The sequence below is a fragment of the Halichoerus grypus genome, chromosome 2 (assembly GCF_964656455.1).
Source record: "Halichoerus grypus chromosome 2, mHalGry1.hap1.1, whole genome shotgun sequence".
In the NCBI taxonomy this organism is placed as follows: Eukaryota; Metazoa; Chordata; class Mammalia; order Carnivora; family Phocidae; genus Halichoerus; species Halichoerus grypus.
The window spans coordinates 70032814-70050205 of NC_135713.1; the positions used below are offsets into that span (position 1 = coordinate 70032814).

The 17392-nt window shown below is 34.9% G+C and overlaps 1 long non-coding RNA gene across 1 annotated transcript in view; it reads left to right on the forward strand.

Annotated features, from left to right (window-relative positions):
- The first annotated feature begins 5640 nt into the window (after positions 1–5640).
- The window catches only part of LOC118530046 (uncharacterized), a 192240-nt gene continuing 180488 nt past the window's right edge, over positions 5641–17392 (forward strand). Inside the window, exon 1 of the long non-coding RNA XR_004914444.2 lies at positions 5641–5833. This is a non-coding gene — a long non-coding RNA (uncharacterized LOC118530046). The remainder of the gene's footprint in view (positions 5834–17392) is intronic.

Consider the following 17392-nt stretch of genomic DNA (forward strand, 5'->3'; position numbering starts at 1 on the left):
GCATAATCCATTACATAAACAAATTTAAAAAATAACGTAATTATAGAAATAGAAGATAGAAATAGTGTGCTTAAACTTGGCATCCAACTTCTGAAAATCACTAGGTCAAATGGCAATTAAAGAAACCTAATTAAAGATAATAAAGATCATTTAATAAAAATGAAAATCAATATTTTTCTAAGTGGCAAAACTATTACAATTAAAATCAAGAATGAGACAAAGCTATCTGTCATTACTATTATTATTCATCAGTCTTGGAAGCTCTAGATAAAACATTAGGACAATAAAATTAAATGATTGGTATAAGTATTAAAAAGGTAGATGTAAATCTTATTATATCCAAAGAACTCTGATTTAGAAAAATCCACTAGAATTAAAAAGAGTATGTGATAAATTGGATAAAAGGCAAAATACAAAATTATGAACTTTTTATATATTAACAATAAGCTCCTGGAAATGGATATAACAAAAATATCTCATTAACAGTACTATGAAAAAAAATACTAAAACTGTTAGTAATTAGGTTAATTAGAAAGAAACAAGATTTATATAAAGAAAATAATGAAATCTTATTGAAGGACATACACAGAACATAAAGAATATATCTACAAAGGGAAGGTTATTCAGTTAGATTTAGAAAACTTAATATAAAAAATAAATTGCACTAATTAAAGTCTCAACATATTTTTTTCAACTCGATAAATTATATTGAAGTTTACATGAAAGAAGAAATGTCTTAAGATAATCAAGAAAATCAGGAAAGAAAATAATAATAAAGGAAACTTGTTCTCTAAAAGAACAAGTCATAGCACAGAACACCTCAACTCCAAACAATACGGTATTGGTATAGGTATGTATGAGATAGAAGAGAATAGTAAATCCAGGAAAAGATCCTAATGTATATGAAAAGTTAATACAGAACATGATGGCATTTAAATTCAGAATGAAAAGAGTAGTTCTTGTTCAATTAGCCAGTTATCTGGAGTATAATAACATAAATCAGTATTGCCAATTTATAGCATACAATTACTAAATTCCAGCTGGGGTAAAAACTGAAATGTAAAGAGTAAAACAATAAAAACCATACAAAAAATCTAGGGAAATTATTTTAGTCTGGGAAATAGAGCAAAAAGGAAAGAAAATCTTTTAACCTAAATAAGAAAACAATGAATTATAAAATTAAAGATAGCTACTGTAGACTACATAAAATTACACAGAGATACAATATACAAGCAACAGATAAACAATGTTTGGAAAAATATTTGAATGTGGAAGATAAGTGCTGAATATTACTGCATTTATGTATCTCTTGAAAATTTATTAGAAAATTGCACTTGTAAACTACAAGAAGGAATGAATATGAAACAGCAATTTTCAGGACACCAAACCAAACAGGCTAGAATTGTATGAAAAGCTGTAAACTCACTAATATTTAGCAAAATTTGATAATGGGAGAAGGCTTCATTACTTACTACTTGATAAAGAAAAATAAAGACCAGTGATAGGAATAAAGGCTTACTGACAGAAATGTAAAATGTTTTAGCCATTTTGGACAGAAGTGTGGAAACACTACTCAAATCCATCCATCATTCATCATCTATCTATCGTCTATCTACCTCCCCCCCCCACCTCTCTCTCTAATTTTAACAATCCCACTCTTGTGAATCTGTGCCACTGAAAGAAAAACACCCATATGTATGAATGTACCCAGAAGGAAATGAATTTATCTTTGAATTCATTTTCACAACAAAACACTAGAAACATACTAAGTCATGGTGGAATAAATTATGGTACATCAAGGCCCTAAACTGTTACAGAGCCACATCAAAGGATGACAAAGAAACACAAGGGTTGATTTAAAATGATTTCATGAGGTGTTTTTCAGAGGAGAAAGCAAGATGGAGAGAAGTATGTATAACATATGCCATTTAAAAAAAAAAACCAAACAAACAAAAAAACCCCATGACCAGCCCCATATATATGTGTATATATCTATATATCTGCATATTCATTTATGATTATATGCTATGAGAATAGTATAAAAGTATGCATATGAAGTAGTTAATATCCTATACCTTACAGGTAAGAGAAGCTAAGAAGAAATAAGGGGAGGAGGGGAAGGAGCAAAAATACTGAACTAATAAAGTCCTAATATATAATCCAATTTATGTATTAATGTGAAACCACATGTATTTATGTATCCAGAATTTTCAAAAAAATTAATAAAAACAAAGAGGAAAAGTTGTGATAGATATCTATATTATTATGTATCATAAAAGAGGAGAAAATATATTTTGAGCACCTTAATTTCATCATAGAGGTTCTATGTCACATATATCTTGTTATTCATTTTTCACTGTGTTAGCATAAATACCTTTAAATATATTAAATACCTTTAAAAATACTTCCATGGATATTTGAAGGAAATTAACATGTAGCAAATCCTTGCTAAAACTCCATCTTTGGAATTTATACTCTAGGAATAGACTTCAAGAAGGCTTGAAGCCCAGACTCATTAAAAGTGGGAGATGGTAAGTTGAAGAACATTTCCTTGAATTCTTTTATTCAGTAAATGATCAGAAATGCACTGTGGTTGTTATGGGTCACTTGCATTTGGTGAGCAGGCAGACACATCAACTGGGACTCTACAAGAGGTGAAAGCCATCAGGAGGTTACTAGGCCCCTTGAGAATGGAAGGAAACAAGTTTCAGGAGAGCCTAATGGAATTTCAACCTGAAATTTCACTGGTAGATGGCTCCCAAAGGACATGGAAGTTTGTCCCTCCAATATGAAATATGCTCCTTGTCCCCCAGCTCCTACTGTATGAAAATCCAGTATTATTTCCTTACCTACATCAATGGGACTTGTATTTTTGCCTGTGTATGTTTGTGTCTTACCCTTGTGTCATCATTGCACAGGTTAGAAAACTGCCTTCATTCACTTGTTCAACAAATTATCTGTGGAATGCCTCCCACAGGCTAAGCACTGTCTTAGGTACACTATTTGTAAACTTGTATTAGGACAGCTTTTTTGTTAATAGAGTACATCTACTCCCTGGAAAAACTTCAAGACATCCTTGCCTACCTCTGTAATATTAATAGCTTCCTATAAAGTATTCCTACAATGGATGTGCTAGAGAAAGTGCTACTTCTTGTAGTGTGGTGGAGTGCCTTACACTGCATTCTGTACAACAATAAATACTATAGAAAGGTTCGAGTGCATTTGATGATATCTGGCCAGCTTACCCATAATAACTCTGACTTCATTGTGGAAGAAGGGCCTTCTATGCAAGGCATAAAATCCAATTGATTTTTATGAAATAAGATGCTATGAAGAAGAAATGCATTAAGTGTACCGTATCACAATAATTCCACTTTGTAAGCTAAATGGCTTTTGGAACATTGTTGAAAATGCTGTCACTATTCTGAGCATACATAAAAGAGCAAGATAAGGCCAATAATTTAAAAGTCAATGCTATTCCTATTCAAAGAATTCTTTCCTCAATTAATAAAGCATTTTCTCCTCTGTGTCAGTTAAAAATAAAACCCAAAACAGCTTTATATGATATGATCAGACACAGAGCGATATGTAAGTTATGTTGATTCTACAAAGTTTCTTTACTGAATTCTGAGGTTGCTGCTATCTTTAACTTCCATTTAAGGTACCTTATACAATCTATTACGTATATTTTAAATGATAATTTCTGCATGGGTTGCATTTATCAAATTGTTTTAAACTTAGTTTATTTCAGAAAACCTGATTAGATAAATTTTGTAAACATTTCTAAGATAATAGTTTATGAATGTATACAGGAAAAGCAAGTGATCTAATTTCTGGAACAGAAATCCTCTGTAGCTTTTTAAATCAGACAATAATTTGCAGGGAGTTTGGTTAGGTGGATTAAAGCCTGCAATAATGGTTCTTAATCTTTGTTTCTGCCCAACACACCTGAAGAATATGGTACACGTCTATCAATAATGGGGACATGGTGACAGTGGTGCTGTGAGTTGGGGGAGTAGAGAAGACTGAACACTAACCAAACCAACCAATCAATCAACTGTCTGACATGAAGAGTTGATACTGACAAATGCTCTTCTGAAGGCTGTATTTGAGAGTCACTGCCAAGTATTTGAAACTGTGTAGAAGATTCTTGGATTTAGCAATTTTAATTTCTGGTGACCCTAAGTGAATTCATAGACCAGTTTTGTAACTGGCATCTAGGTACTCAGTGAATATATGATTAAATGAAAAAAAGAATGAGAGAGATGCTTTTTAATATCCCTTATTTCGGATTATGGCAAAGCAGTATATATTGCTTTGTCATTTAGCATACCCACGTAAAATGGAACTTCTTACAGGGTTTTAGAAAAGCTATCTGGTAATATCTAGTATAATTAACATATACACATATCTTTTGGCTTCATAATCTACTTCTGAAAATCTAATTAAAGTAAGACTCTTATATATCTAAAACAGAGAGGTTCACAGATATTCATTTTAATGCTCTTTGGAAAAATAGAAACACACTAAGTGAACCATCATTTGGAAATAAAATGTTGTACTTCTACACTATGGCGTATTATTCAGCTATTAAAAAGGATAAATTGTATTTAAACCAATTTACACAAAGAGGTTTCCTTAAGGAGAAAAAGCAATGACACAAGGAAATATCGATTTAATTTTTGTGAAATAAACAGTTGCAAAATTTCCACATATCACTGCAAATGATTACATAACGAGAAAAATATGGAAAATATAAACAAGTTCCCAATATGAACTACCTAGGACTAACAGTGAGGGGCAGTTATGTAGATGCAGGCAGGAGGTTAACAAAAGTAAAAACATTCAAACAAAACCACCACAGGCATGCTATGATTCTATTTATGTAAAATTCCTCTTCTCTTTCTTCTTCTTTCTCCCTTTCTTTCTTTCTCTCTCTCTCTCTCTTTCTTTCTTGTCTATCATAAAGTCATGCAAGAAAGTTCGGTCACCAGAATGTTAATGATGATTATCACAGAGTGGTACAAATTACAGCATGTGTTTTACTTGCTTTCATTTTTATGTATTGTTTGACTTTTTTACACGGTTTGGATTTCTTAAAGTGCCTAGGAAAAAATATTAAAACTGTAATCATTCTGAAAATTAAATGCTTAGGGTGAATTCCTTCCTGGCTCTCAAGGATAATAAAAATCTCCAAACTACTGCAAACACTGAAGAACTAAACCAATTAATCAATCTATTAACTAACCAATTAAAAAAAAATAGGTATATATTCCTGTAAGACATTTGTCTTTTGAAAACGTGTCTTTCCCTTCTAGGGTTGGTCTATTTTTTTCTTTGAAGGTCAAATTTTTTAAATGTTAAAGAGGTAGAGATAATGAAATAATAGCAGCTTAAGCTGTTTCCTAAAAGCTATTCTCAACACAGAAAAAAGTTTCCAGCCGACTGTTCTCATGTAACTCCCTTTCCCTAGATTTAAGGCTGAGGGAAGAAATTTGCTTTTTCCCCTTAAAAATCTCTCCCGGAAATTCCCTTTAAGCCAACCTGAAGAGTATATTCCCAATCTTATTCAACCTCTCCTCACTGGTGAACGTTCAGTTTTCTTCTAGTCTGGAAAGATTTTTCTCTTCAGATTTGCTAAACTGTAGAATAAATGAACATCTCAGCCCTGATGACAAGTTGTTTGAAGGCTCTGACTCAGGCCTACCACCCAATCCACGCCCCTTCAAGGACTATGAAGGTGGCACCACAGTCTAGCAGAATTCCCTGGTTCCTGAAATCAGGTGGGATGTATTTCAAACCCGGTGGCACCTCTCATGAGCTGTGAAACTTGGTAAGTTATTTACTGTCTGGAGTCTATTGCTTCATCTCCTACTCTGAGAGATGCAGCAAAGCCTCAATGAACTGTATCTTATAAACACTCAGCCCAGTACCTGGTACTTCATAACCAAACAATAAATACTGGTACTCTTTTTATATGTTTCTGTCTATTCTCAAAATGTGTTGGCATCACAGAAAATTATTGCTTCTAAGGGTATGTATATGAGCATTATTTATATCGGAAGGGCTACCCTTATTTTTCAGCTATTTAAAGAAATGTCATGCATCATAATATATTAATACACTATTCTACTCTCCATGAATTGGGGGAAGCAGAGTTGATTCAGGAAGATGAAATGCTTATATTTAAATGCATCCTCTATCTCTATGTCATGTGATTTTAGCTGGATCATGCCCTTCCTTTTTACATATATGAATTTGAAGAAGGAAAATAGAAACAATATATTTTTTTAAACCAAAGATCCAGTGAAAATTATCCTGATGCTGTTGAGCACTGAATCATTAATCATCACTTGCACAGCCGAGAAAATGCTTCAGTTCTTGCCAAACGCACTGTTTACTGAAAAGAAGCCAGCATTTACCGCTGAAAAGATAACATACTTGGGGAAGTAAAATGAAACACAGAAGTAATCTTGTGTATATTAAATGTTTCTGGAAGCCATTTAATTTGTGATTTGAACCTGAGAACTCCTAAATTAAGGCCATGTACATGAGGAATTGTTTTCCCTACCAAACTGCCGTTGTTCCACAGTTGGACCTTTTTCTGCAGAAACAACCTCTAAAATACATCAGCTTAAGGTGGTTCTCACATTTCTTGAAAAGCATCGGTAGAAATTGAAATTATTTCTTAAGAAGAAATGTCTTAATTAAAATACTTACAATAACATACTTTTTCTTTAAAATAATTCCTATTTATTAAGATGAAAGTAAAGCAAAAGAAGAGAAACAAAATCAATGACAATTTTACTGCTCAAACAGTTAATAATGTGGTGCATTTTCTTCTATTCTTATTTCTTAACAAGGTTAAATTTTTTTGTCTACGGAGTTGTAATCCTGTTTGTTGTACGTGCACGCTGTGTTTGTAACCTGCTTAAAATTTTTGTATTGAGTAGTTAATTAAAACAGACATAGCATTAACTCGGTGACTTAATATTTCCTCTACCCTTTGTGATCCAATGTTCTGTTTTCTGTTAGGCTTCAAAAATAATGTCTGAGTTTAAAAAATCATTTAGTCAGATGGGAAAATAATTTACTCATACTATGTAAACTAATTTGACCTTTTCTCTGTAAATTTGACAACCTCTCATGCAGTTCCTGAATTGGATGTTGAATTTGATTAATAACCATATTCAGGATCCAATATTTTATATAGGAAATTTCCCATCGCCCTTTTAAAGAAGATTAAAGAACTACTGTGTTAAATCTGTTTATTCTGTGGCAACGTGAAAGGCTACAGGGGAAAAAAAGTCTAGGTTAATTCTCTTATGTTCCTCTTCAGTTATGGTTTCTTTTCATTAACCATCCTGTAATGAAACATTTGGTCACTGTCACCGGTAGGCATTAATTGCCAGGAAATACATATTTAAATAGCTCATATTTTAGAGCACTTTAGTGATCACAGGATCTTAAACAGTATCTACTTTAGATTAAGATGTCAGAGGTATCAAAACTTGTGAAGTGTGATGTGAAATAGTCCATATGCTAGACAAGAATAATCTCAATAGTAAGCCATTATAGAATCATCACTGTTTTCCCCATGCTTGAGTGACAATTCTTAATATTCAATTAAGAAACTTAGTTACTAAGCTCAGATGCTGATCCAAATCTCAAAGAAAACTTAATTTGTTTGACCCCTGTAACCTGACAGCTTTTATTTTATTTGAGCTTGCATTTAATCCAATGACTGCAACCAGGGAACCTAACCTACAACCACCACCATGATCATGATAATCATGATCATGACCATTATTCTTTACTATTGACAGATGGTCAGGTCTTATAAAAGTCAAGTTTCTTTGGTATACTGACTTTTTAAAAAAGGAGAAATAAGTTCAGAGAACCTTTGATGTATTTTTTTTTTTTGCTAACATAAACAGAAACTGACCAAAGCCGCAAGATCTAGTTAGTTCTCCAGTTTCCTGGACATTGCCTTAGAGTAAGATGGGGCAAGATTTTGCCTCTCCTTTGATTCTACTACAAACACTTAGCTCCACAATTGCATCTGTCTTTGGTTGGTAAAATGTTCACTTTATACATGTTATTCCTCCAACTGTTTTTTCATTCTTTTCACATATCCTTTCAGTTTTTTCTATCCTACATTATAACATACCAGTCAACACTTGATGATTTATATAGCATCTCCTTTGTGTATCTAATAATCTCCTTTGTGTGGTTCAGTTTCAAAATGAAAAAAAAAAATGATCCAATTCACTCACTGCAGTTAGAGACATAGTGAAGTAGACAGACATATAAGAAGCTAAATTAGTGCAATTTATGTACTCTTTCAGAATATTTCTCAGGATTTTTCTCTTTATTTTCATTTTTTGTTAATGAAAAAAACCCTATAAAACCTTTGAATCTTACCATTATATTGACATTCTTACTCTACCTCTATTACAGGGAAAATATTCAGCATTGCAGTATATTTATGTAGAAATAAAATTCATACCTTGGCTCTGACAATGCTGTCAAAAATATAGCACAATGTTTTAAATCATCTGTTTTTCCATCTTTCAGAAGGGAATGACAACATAAATATGACCCCAACAAAAAGGACCCAAAAAGAATAAAAAATACTAATGTATAAGTAATGACCTCATCTCCATTTGTGTTTAATTCTGACACCTACCTCCTTGCTGTGCTGTCTGATTTCAAAATGATATTTAAAAAAAATTCTGGGGTGATTATTTAAAATACCAAAATGGCTATGTTTGCAAGTAAGCTCATGTATCAGACTATTTACAGATGTTCTCCTAATACAGTATTCAAAATTTTAAGTACAGTTTAGAAATTCCCAGGGATATAATTTAGGTGCTCTTTGACAATTTACCAAGTTCAGAGCAAATTTTGTTTAAACAAACACTGCCCCCATAACATTGCAGTATTATGAACAAAAGAACTAAATAAAAGTTATCTTACAAAATGTTTTATATATACATGTTATAAATTCCCTTTTTATTTTAGCATGAATAACCATTAAATGGGAAAAATTAAGGAATTACGTGTGTGCATATATAATTGATATTATATATTTTTTACATAAAAAAACATAATATATATTTTTTCTATTTTTTTTTCATTTGGTATAGTGGGGCAAGCATCTCTTTTCACATAATTCTGCTGTATACAAGAAACCCAGAAGGTATTAAAACTTTGGCATGCTATCACTAATTATAAAAGAGAGAGAGAAAGAGAGGGAAGAAAAAGGAAATATACACCTCATTAATTATCTTAACTCAGACATGATAAGTTGTATTTAACAGTATCTTCCACAGTGCTAAGAAAAATACTACTGAATTTCTGCTTGGTGGTATCTGGCCTGTTTTCGAGACATCAGCTTGGTTAACAAATTCCCTTCTAGTAAGTGCTTAAAGAAGATGGCTGTATTTAGTCAAGGGAAAGGTAGAAATGCCCCTAGTTTGACATTTTTCTACATAGGTTAGTCAAAAAAAAAAAACTGGCAGCTGTTCTTACTTTTCCATAGCACAACGGAGATACTCCAACAGTTACTTCCCACAGGAAATTATTCCCCAGAGACTGCATTTGCGATGAGGAGAATATGTGCAACTCCTCAGCTGAAGCTCAAGTCGTTTCTTGCAAGTAAGACATGGGATGTGTAAGCAGAGGAAACAGGTTAAAATTCAATCCTAAAATGTATATTTAAAAATGCAAATAGTGTAATAAAGTGGTTATTAACAAAATACAATGGATGGTTTTGGCCAGGGACAGATGGAGAGAAATAGTATACATAAGAGTCATATAAATTTGTGATTTTCTTATAAAAACTCACACAGCCAACTTTTATAGGCATTTGCAAATTTAAAAGCTGTGCTTTCTGGCAGGATTAGATTTATTTTCTGAAATGCAAGTTCTAAGAAAAGAATCTTATGCTTAAAAGGAGCTAACCTTAAAACTTCGTGAGTTTTAGAATGACATATGTTCAAAATGTCATATGATTGATGGGTGTTTTTGTATTACAAGAGAATAGCTGTACACCTTTTATGATTAAAAATAGTCATCAGCTTTAATCTGGTATTTGGTGACTTTGTCATTGAGTAGGAGCTAGATGAGGAGGTAAGAGGTGAGATGAGAGACCTTCGTGGTCCATATGTTATAGGAAGTGACCTGGCACCCAAAAAAAGCAATCAAATTTGCCTGTGTCTCCCTGATTGAAGTGAATGTAGTTATCTGCTCAGAATAACCGCAGTTGCTTATTGGGCTGTTAGCTCCTTAGGCCACAGCAGTTTCTCAGTGACAGAAAGGATATACTCCAGGCTTCCACAGGAGAAAAAGGGAAGTAATACCTTTTAATTTGAATACCAGCGTAATGGAAATGGATGCTCGCTTTATTAGTGGTATCACTTATTACTGTAGAAGTGTTCAGCATGTGAGTATTGGTTAAAGAAGAGGACAGCAAAAAAGGATATATGCCTTTAACTGTCCAGTCATTTTGCTGAGAAGCTGAAATAATCCTCAGGTGAATGTATCTGTTGTAAGTCACTCTGTTAAATCAGCTGCTTTCACCAACTGTGACACTATTCAGGAGTTTAGAGGAAAAGGCCTTGCTTTGCCTCAGGCCACGCTTCTATTCTTTTTGCTTAATGTGGAGATGAGAGAAGAGATGGAAATCTCAGGTGAAACCTCCAGGAGCAAATGCCCTTGTGCATTACAACTTATTTTTCTGGTCTCTGAGAATCTAAAATAGATTAGTTTTGGTGTCCTCCTGATTTCAGCTTGGTTGGCCAGCTCCTTGTGAGCAAGGGGGCTGCATTAGCTTCTGAATTGAAGCATTTATGCTGTGATACACAGTTTTCTCTATGAACAATTTGCTAAGCTGTTAAAAAAAATCACAAAAGAAGAAAGGGACATAAAGTGTACCATTAAGTCATTCCATGAGATTTACAAAGGCTTTAATGAGTTAGAGATGGATGAAAAAGCCTTTTTTGATTCATTAAAGATATCCATCTGATTAGAAGAGATTTTCATCACCTTATCAGCTAATCCAATAAACTGACTATCCATTTCAAAATGACTCCAATTGGATTCATGTCCATCAGAAGGATTTTCTGAAAACCCCAGAGTATTGTATAAAATTGAAAATTATTATCAAATTGCCACTGGAAAAAATTTTACTAGATCCTGATAAATCTAGAGGATTAGGGAAAAAATGCCCTGAGCTGTAAGGTTACCACAAATCAAAGTTCAGCCTGCATAGTCCTCTTCAAGATTATTATTTATCAGTGAAAAAAATCCCTAGGAGAAAATCAGTTTTTGGTAGCTAAAGTAGAACCATTTCGTAAGGAGGTTGTTTGGTATATTTTTTGCTAACCCCATACAGACCTTGAAAAAGCTAACATGGCTTTGTATATCTGGAAAATATTTTAAAATGCCATACCAATGAGATAGCTAATGCATGGGACCAGCTAATCAAATTTCCAGTTTCTGGCTGGTGTGTGCCCCAGTCTAACAAAGTAAGATTAATGGGGTGTTAAAAGTCTGTATGGACTTGTCAGTTTTATGCCACGAATAGGGTTAATTTCATCCAAATGTAGAAATTTTAAAAATTAATGTGAATGAACTAAAGCTTTAATAGCCTTTGCTTTTAAGAAGCCTATGTTTGCAGGACCAGTCCGATCCACGCAGCCTAGCTAATGGGGAAAGCTGAGAGAGGAAAGAAATGCCTTTCACGTAATACAGTATCATAAGGTCAGCTACAGTGGAGGAATGCCAGACGTTGAAATTTGGAAGTAGATAATTTTACCTATCAGACTAGCCAAAAGCACTTATTCTGAGCCAGTATCTGATACTACACAGGAAGACAGGCCCCCTTTATCTTTTCTCAAAATCACTTTTTACATAGTCTCCACAGGAAAAACTAGGGTGAAGATATTTTGCCCTTCGTGGAATACTTTGGATAATGAGAAGGAGTCTTCGTAAATCATCTCCAGCATTTAAAAAAACGCCATCATCCATATATTTGTCTACATAATACCAAACACTTGGATACTTGGAAACATCCAGACAGCTGACGGTATTTTTCACTTGTCATTCAAATGCTATAGACCCAGGCTATGTCTAGTTTGAATTGGGTGGTAGTTGAAGAGGCAAGGGCGAACAGAATTTCAACAACACCTTTTTTTATTGCTTCATTCACTTTGTTTCCCCTGAGGTATCTTCAGCTTAAATCACGGAAGAATACACTTTTAGGATCCCCAAAAGAAGTAAAATGCTTACACTGAAACAAATCCACAGTGCTAAAAAAATGACATCTACTCAGCATGATGTAGGGGGCTGTATGCCACACTTAGGCAGATGATCTATGGTGCCTCAGCATTTGGCACTTAGCTTTGGCACCTTGACGAAAAGGGTAACAGACAAAAGGCTGGCCTTGTACAATCAAACTTCACAGTGGTGTGATTTAAAGAGTACCAAGGATTATACCTTTCATCAACTATCTCCCACATCTGGACTAAATATCTTTTCTTCATTTTGTTTTATTTTCTATATGTTATCATAGAGAATCCTTAATTTGTAGTAATAAATATCATCTTTTAAAGTATAATCCCCTCTCCTCCAATGGAATGGTTATGGATTACATGTTTGCTCAGAATGCATTTAATAAGACTCGATGTCCTCCTATCTGAGACCTTAAAATGGGGTAGGGGACATGGAAAGTACAAGAGGTTGCGGCAAAGCACTTCGCAAGACAGGCCAGACCTCAGCCAGGGACTAAAAGGAGGACAGCAAGGTTGGGTGGAGGAAGCTGCAGCACACCCTGGTGAAAACACAGTGAAGATGCTGTGCCGACTTCACCAGCTCACCTCCAGCCTGTCCTTGAAGAAATCTCAATCTCTCCAGGGGTGCCCGAGCAGGTCAGGGGCCTCGTCTTACTGCACTGTGTTGATCACTGTGGGCCCCACTGCTTCTCACAGGACCTAGCATAGAGTGACGTTCGGCAAATGTTTTTCAAGTAAATCAATAAATGAAGACAAGAACTGTGTGGTCTGAAAGCTCCACATTAAATTTCAAAGACTCTAAGCTCAGAGGCATTTCGGGAAGTCCTATAGTCCAAGTTGTCTTCAACTAGCACTTAAACCACACCATGAGATAACTTTCAATAATTTTCTTTTTAGAAATTCCCACATCCTTTCCTCAAAGCATATTTCAGCATCATTTAAAAAATCTATCTTGAAACCTCCCTTCTATGACTCAAGATCATCTTCCTTCTTAATAGAAACAAACTTTTGCATATTAATACATCTTTTAACTTTTCCAAGAGCTTTTGCACACATTCTCCCCCCTTCTCTCCAAAACAAACTGACTGCTCAGGAAATAGGACAGGGTTTACTGTCTTTATTTTAGCCTAATTTATTTGAAATTTCAAGAAATGCAGAAATTGTAAAATGAAAATGGTCTGAAGAAACTTGAAACAAGTTTAGGAAGAGAGCAGTCTCCAACTCTTCTTTCTTAAAACTGAAGAAAGCTAAGGTGCTCAGAGGTTTCTCAGCAGTCTGCAATGAAGGCAGACCTAAGACCAGAATTCCATTCGCTTCGATCTGATAACAATGTCTTACATAGTCCATGCAGTCTCTCTTACTCATGTATGCTCACCTAGGCTTCAGCTTCCACAGGAGACCCTCATCTCTTTTAAATACGACACAGGCCTTCTACACAGAGTTGGATTTTCTTTCCTCACCTTTTTGACTTTTACTTAGGATACTTTCTTCTACTTTTCCTTTTTTTTTTTTTTTTTTATTTTTATTTGAGAGAGAGAGCACAAGAGGGGGGAGTGGGAGAGGGAGAAGCAGACTCCCTGCCGAGCAGGGAGCCCGATGCGGGACTCGATCCCGGGACTCCAGGATCATGACCTGAGCCGAAGGCAGTCGCTTAACCAACTGAGCCACCCAGGCGCCCTTTCTTCTACTTTTCCAAACTGGCTTGATTGTGGGATAAACTCTGAGGGTAAACCCATTCTTAGACTAAAACCAAGAGTATTCAGTGGCTTTGTTAGGTCATTCTCAGGATGATATACCATTAAGGCTACTTGAAAATGATGACTTTGAAAGAAGTTATGAAGTAAATGTAGAGAAAGCCTTTTTTCCTTTTCTAAGTAAGATCTAACAAAGGGTACTTTCCACAGCATGCAACATTCCACACTCAGGCCATTCCTCAGTCCTTGGCTCAGCCTCGACAAGAGTTACAACCTTAGAAAGAATAATAGAAGTCTCAGTTTATTATTCTCCTAATTTGTTCCAACCACCATTGAGGTACTCTTCCTACACGCCCCTAATCATGACAACCCTGAATGGCCATGTTAATTTTCTTTGTATTTTGATGAGAACATTGAAATTCAGAGATGTTAATGTGTTTCTAGGTTTTGTGTATCTTTCGAAATCCTGTCAGCCAGAATGTTAACTTTGTAAAACATGCTAGCCTGGATTTAATTGTTCAATATGACTCTTATTCTCTTCATAAAGACAATACAAAATTTGCTTGCGAAATAGCGACAGTCCAACTTGGTGAACATAAATCATTAGCCACATTGGATTACAGATTTTATTGATACTTAGTAATATTTGATGAATGATTCTCAATGACTGCTTCTTACTACTCTGTATAATATTTGAATAATGTTATGCCAACTATTAAATATCAACCTTGTCAAAAAATATAAATGAAATGACTTACAGACAACATGGAACCGTCATGACAATAAAATGATGTTTTTGTTACTACTTTGGGTACACTGATGTCACGCCAGCATCTTTGTGTCCCCCTCTCTTTGGTATTGGGCCCTGCCTTCCCTGTGACATTCCCTAATGTGTACTGGCCTCATGCTGTTTCAGCTGCAGCCATCTTGATGGGAAACCATGTCAAGCCTTGGAAGTATGCAAGTTGGTCTATAATCTACTCTTAAAAATCTCAATACTGAAAAGTATTCTTCCAGTGCTTGCTTGTATGAGTGCTCATAAAATGATTTGCTGTTTCAGCAACTTTTAGCTACTCAGACAGTGGTATAAAACTATCAGTTATCACATGGTAGTATCCTTTTATTAACCACTGAAATATATCAAGATATTTCACGACAGCTGACAATGCCAGATGCTGTTTTTGGCCTAATGGTTAATACATTTGCACTTTCTTTTACTGAGCTCTTCCTGCATACTTTTCCTTTGTGTAAAACATTCTTAAAATGTGTAAAAGCATCCTAATTTTTCAACATCTCCTTTAATATGCATATATTTATGGGCACTCAATTGGCTTTTCAGGTTTCCTGCATAAATATTATTCCTTAAAGCATACGTACTCCCTAACTTACCGAGCACCTGACTTGTAAACATTCTGTACTTGCAGTTGTGTGGTTAGCCCTTCTCCTCTGCCCTTCAAATACCAACCCACTCATCCTCAGCCTGCTTCTGACCTCTAAGAGAAATTTTCTTTAGAAGATATTGCTTTCTTAGAGCTGGTGCATAGAAAGATTTGAATCAATCTTTGCTAGTTCACAGTTATTTTGTAGTATTTGGAGTTATTGTGGTATATATTTTTCTTTTTGTCCATTTCAGATCAGAGTCAATACTACTTGGACATTTTTTTTCACCTTCTACAGCCATATATTCATTTTCACTCATCTTTTCCCTTGTCGTGCAATTCTTGCCTCGGTCCTTCCATAGTCTCTATCCTCTGCCTTCTCCTCCTCTCTTCCTTGTGTGTCTCAACTGTAAGCCCTCAAATGACTCTAAGCAAAGCTAAAAGTGAATGGGCATACCACCAATCAGGGGAATATGTAGCTTTCATTAAAAAAAAAAAATTAGAATTGACCCACAAAACCTTGAAAGTCCTGAAAACTATCTTGAAATTTCTTTCAGAACTTAAAAAAAACCAAAACTATCTACCTTTCCTTTTTTAAGTAAATCTCATTTCCCTCAAGATCCAAAATATAATTAATTCATTTTTGTTTTATCCAATTTTGTGTTATCTGTTTGCCCTATTTTCTCTAATTTTCATCATATGTCTAGTCTTCTGGGTAAACATTTACTTTTTAGGTTTGTGTGGAGACCAAAGCATTACTTACTCTGCTGCTACTACAGGCAAATGATTTTGAGGTTGTAAATAAATGGCTTCCTAATGAAACTTTGGAATATAAGAAGCTCACTCTATTTTGTTGGTTGGTTGACAGAAAGTAGCCCACACCAAATGTGGCTAAGCACAGGGAAGCAAACAATGATGGCAGTGCGTTGTTCTCCTGTGAAGCACAATGGGCATTTCATGAATGTCGCACTGAGACTGTGTCTGTATCTGGGAGCTGATGACGACTGAGAAGTGGAGAGCTGACAGGTCTGCGTTCAGCAGCATCTCTCTTTTCCCCTCACTTCCCTCTCCGAACCTACCCTGACTCAGTCTTTAGTGTCTCTGGCACTGCTTTAACATCACAGGGCTTCTACATGAGGTTGGCAGCTGCAGGGCATACCCGATCTATCCTGTCCACAGCAGCAAATCTCTACAGAAATTTTTTCTCCAAAGTGCCGAGAGGAATTTTCCTTGGACCTGAAGGCATGAGAATGGGAAGGACATATGTCTCATAGTTTGTTTTACTAAAATGTAATGGGTTTGTTGATGGGGTGGATGGAATTCTGATCTCAAAAGAAAAAAAGGGAAGAAGAAAGAAAAATAACAAAAGTATAATGGCACTTTATAAGCAACAATTTACACTTTACCATTAAGTTTTACACAGATAATGTCATATAATTTCCCTCAAATTTCTGAGACAGATAGGGCAGAAATTATCCTAGTCATCTTAGAGGTAAGATACCAAGAGTAGAGCAAGTTAAACTTTTCCTCAAGGTGACATAGCCAGTAAGGTTCAACAGAGGGAAGAACTGAGGGAGCGTGGTGGTTGGAAACATGGAGAGAAGAATGAAGACTCTCCAAATATTTGTAAATTGTTTCATTTTTAGTAAAACTTAATTGAGCTTTACCAATAACTATGAAAACCTGTATTTCTGATATTTAATTTGCAAAAGCCCCATGAAAGCTCTTCAAGACATACTTAAGTTGCTTTTGATAATATTTGAATTCCATAAGTTGAAAGTGAGACGCAGGCCTCCAAGTTTAAGAGTTATCTTAAATGTAGAACCTGAAAGATCTGAGGTAAATTTAGAGCCCTAGAGATTGAGACATCCCCACAAAGTACTACTTTCAAGTCTGGAAAAGAAAAGCTATTTTTGGAATATAAATGGTTAGAAATCAAACATGATGGAGAACCCTCTTTGCTAAATGTTAAATATTCAGATCCTCTTGATGACCTAGTGTAATTCACAGTTAGACCAAAATG